Below are 4,128 nucleotides of genomic sequence, written 5' to 3'. Positions count from 1 at the left end.
GACACTGGTGGTGGTCTGGGAACTCAGCCGGAAAGAAGGATTTCTTGCCATCTGACACTTCAGGCTGGAACACACAGTCCAGCACACCAGGGGAGCAGAGCAGGAACAAAATAGAGTTTCCATTTTTCTTACCCAATGTAAGATTTTATTAGCTTTGTCTTGGTCACCAAAGAACCTGGTGAAATACTCCTCCCAGTCTCCCTCTGTGAACTCTGAGATAGAGACAAAGCATGGATTCAATAACAAATTTTTAAGATCTTCATTACCATAGTCTCTGGTCATTCTCAGAAAGGTAGCCATGGGAACCAAGTCCTTTTTCAACAAATGAAGTACGATTCTAGCCACTTGGGACTGCTGGTACCAGTTTGTACAGGGCGGGCCGTCATACGAGTTGGAGGATGTAGTCATTTCTTCAGAGCTCTCAGTGACAAAGAGGAGCCTCTCAGGATGACTCCTGAACTCTTCAATGGGGACCTGAGAGTCAGGCCAGTCCTTGGAAAGCAGGCCAGCAAAGGTGGTGTTCACAATCTATCCCACTTTATGGCAGCTGATATAGAAAACATAGGAGAATATGGGCTGAAAGACCATGCCCTCTGCCCAGTGCAGCATGACCTTCATTGCCAGGGTGGTCCTCCCAACCCCTGCCATACCTTCCAAGACTATCATCAGGGGCTGGGCTCCTAACACAAACTTCTATTGGCATCACATGGCTCTTTTTTCTTTGGTCTTTTTAAAAGAGACTTAGCAAGAGAACTAGAAGATACTTTACATTGTGAAATGTCCTAGGGTAACAGATGAATTATTAGATTGGGCAGAAGAGTTGGAGAAGTATAATGCTGTCTCAGTCCACTTTGAATTGCTACAGTTTTTCCAGGACTTACATGAGACTCAGGATGAAAACTTTGCAAGGCAGATTTTGAATCACCTCCTTGAAGCTGATCTCGACGTTTATGGGTATCAGCAACTCCGGGTTTCTTCCTTTTGCCTAAAGCACTGTCAAAAGTTAAGCTGAGGCTCTCTGTCAGGGGTCCAATCCTTAAAACAAAATTGACTTCTGACTTGGAAACTCTGGAGACAAGTGTTATCAATTTTAGGATACATCAGTGGGAAAATATTCGCTCCATGTTTTGCAATGGGAACATGAGAAAGCTGGACCTGATACTTAATATTTAAGCTTAATGTATGAAGCAAGCTTAATACTTCATCTATGAAGAAACTGTTAGGAGCTGAGAAATCCAAGGTGCAAACTCCAAAAACTGACATGCAAATCGATATCTTCCGTGAAGATTCTGAAGGAGCTTGTCCTTGTGCTTCATGGTAAGCACAAGCTGACCCATCTGGACCTGAGCTCTAACAACCTAGGAATTACTGTATCTATGATAATTTTTAGAACTTTGAGCACTCAGCCTTCAAGGTCAAGTATCTTTGGTTGGAATCTTGTAGCTTCACCTCTTGAGTTTGTCATCAGCTCCTTACAGAGCTCAGCAAGAACTCAAGTCTGAGCTTCTCAGCCTGGGAGACAATAATCTCTCTAATGTTGAGCTGAAAAGACTGTGGGGGCCCATCGAGAAAACCAACTGTCCACTGAAGGAGCTGTCACTGGAGAAATGCAACCTGTCGGTAGCCAGCTGTCAGGACCTGGCCTTGCTTCTCACCAGCACCCAGGATATGACTCACCTGCACCTGGGAACTAATCAGCTCCAAGATGTTGGTGTAAGGCTGCTGTGTGCTTCCCTGACTCACCCAAAGAGTGTCTTAGAGATTGGTGCTCTGGTTCTCCCAGCTTGGTGCACCCAGTTGTAGGTATTTGTCAGATGCTCTCCTCCAGAACAAGAGCTTGACACACCTGAATCTGTGGAAGAATAACCTGGGAGATGAGGGAGTGAAGTTTCTCTGTGAGGCCTTGAGTCATCCAGATTGCAACCTGCAGTATCTGGACTCATCAGATTGTTCTTTCATGGTGGAGGGCTGTCGAGAGCTTGCTCACTCCTTCAAGCACAATCGTAATGTGAAGATTCTGGATGTTGGGAAAAACTGATGTACAGGACGAGGAGGTGAAAGAGCTGTGCAGGCTTCTGAAACGTCCAAATTGTGTGTTGGAGACACTTTGGTTGGAGAAATGCAATTTAACACCTGATTGCTGCCAGCATCTCTCTTCTGTTCTCAGAAGCAGTAAAAGCCTGGTTAATCTGAACCTTTTAGGAAATGACCTGGGGCTGAACACAGTCAACATGCTGTAGACATCCTTGAAAAAAATTGATGTGCAGGGCTTCCCTGGTGGCGCAGTGGTTGAGAGTCCGCCTGCCGATGCAGGGGACATGGGTTCATGCCCCGGTCCGGGAAGACCCCACATGCCGCGGAGCGGCTGGGCCCGTGAGCCATGGCTGCTGAGCCTGCGCGTCCGGAGCCTGTGCTCCGCAACGGGAGAGGCCACAACAGTGAGAGGCCAGCGTACAGCAAAAAAAAAAAAAAAAAAAAAAAATTGATGTGCAAACTACGGAAACTCAGGCTCGAAAAAGACTTGTACTCTATAGTGAGAGCAGAGTTGGAGAAATTACAGAAGGGGGTCCTTTTTGAGAATCAGGTTTAAGTGGGATTTTAATGACCCTGAAGACAGATGGTGGTGGTAATCCAATGATGAGATGCCACAGCTTTACCATGGAATGTCCGTGGAGAACAACCATCAGGAAGTCCTGACCATATGTTGCTCAGATGTTACTGTTCATGGGGACAAATGAGCCATTACCTCCAGAATGCTTGTTCACAGTTTACCATAGGCAGCATATCAAGTACCCAATCTCCAGAATCCTAATACTATATTTGGCCCAAGATCATACATTGGCTTTACACCTTAAGATTTTTTATCCTTGGTGTAATGTTTTAAACTCTTGGGGCTATCAAGAAGATTCACTAAAGCAAAGGATATGAAAAAATAAACAAAAAACATAAAAAAACAAATTAACTATAAACCTTCAAATATTATAGAAGTATAAAACATGAAAATGGAGATCTCCCATATTATTACCTCTCCCAAAGTAAAACAACTTTTTAATAGCTTGGTAATATCTTACTCTACAACTTTGTGTATGTATATATGTTTGTATGTATGCCTATGTATGTATGTATGTATGTATATATATATATATTACAAAAATGGGACAAGCAACACATAACCTACTTTTCTACTTGTTTTCTTTTAAATGAATAATTTTTTTTTTTCAGTACGCAGGCCTCTCACTCTGGTGGCCTTTCTCGTTGCGGAGCACAGGCTCTGGACGCACAGGCTCAGCGGCCATGGCTCACGGGCCCAGCCGCTCCGCGGCATGAGGGATCCTACTGGACCGGGGCATGAACCCGCATCCCCTGCATCGGCAAGCGGACTCTCAACCACTGCGCCACCAGGGAAGCCCATGAATAGTTTTCTGATGCTCTCTGTTAGTTCATTAGCATTCTAATGAACGTAATCCAATTTTCTAGTGAATACTGTACTAGCAATATGGTAATTTTTCTTATAGCATGACCATATTTTATTTTACCAATGATAATTGGTGGAGAAAATTCAAAATCTACTTCTAGATATTTTAAGTTGACAAAGTAAATGTGTCACTCTTTTAATATAAAGATATCTTTATTGACTGTTTTAGTAAAAGCGCTTTGTGTAATTTAACCAGAGTCAGAATAAATTTGTATCAGTCATGCATACTCTCACAACTGATGAAAAATGCTAACAATAATAACACATGATAACATGTGATGTTCTTAAGAGACCATTTAGATTACATTAAAAAATGCAGCTCATATAGATCAAGAGACATATCCCAGATCATACAGATTGTGGTTGGCAGAGCCAGTATCAGTATCAGGTCTCCCAATCTTATTGTAGTATTTTCTACACATTTTCCTTTGTCTAATGCTCACTAACCTGGAAGAGGCTTCAACCCATCATCCTGGCATCATTAACATTGTGTCTAAACACCCGAGATTAACAGTCTTATCTGTATTTGAATAATTCAGAAAGAAGATAGAAACACTCTGATTGAGTCACAGAGGTAACATGGTGCTTATCTTTCGGGAATGATTTTTTAGTTTCACAATTTAACATACTGCAACAGCATGATGCATCTAATG

General features: G+C 42.7%; 1 pseudogene across 1 annotated transcript; it reads left to right on the top strand.

Annotated features, from left to right (window-relative positions):
- The first annotated feature begins 324 nt into the window (after positions 1–324).
- On the top strand, positions 325–2,240 carry LOC308614083 (NACHT, LRR and PYD domains-containing protein 13-like; annotated as a pseudogene). Its single transcript has 3 exons — positions 325–625; positions 740–970; positions 1,444–2,240. The product of its transcript is annotated as an NACHT, LRR and PYD domains-containing protein 13-like (transcript).
- The last annotated feature ends 1,888 nt before the right edge of the window (positions 2,241–4,128 follow it).

The sequence above is a fragment of the Mesoplodon bidens genome, assembly GCF_964165515.1.
Source record: "Mesoplodon bidens genome assembly, chromosome: 3".
In the NCBI taxonomy this organism is placed as follows: Eukaryota; Metazoa; Chordata; class Mammalia; order Artiodactyla; family Ziphiidae; genus Mesoplodon; species Mesoplodon bidens.
Note: the sequence above shows the minus strand (reverse complement) of the source record. Positions and strands in the feature narration are given on the sequence as shown.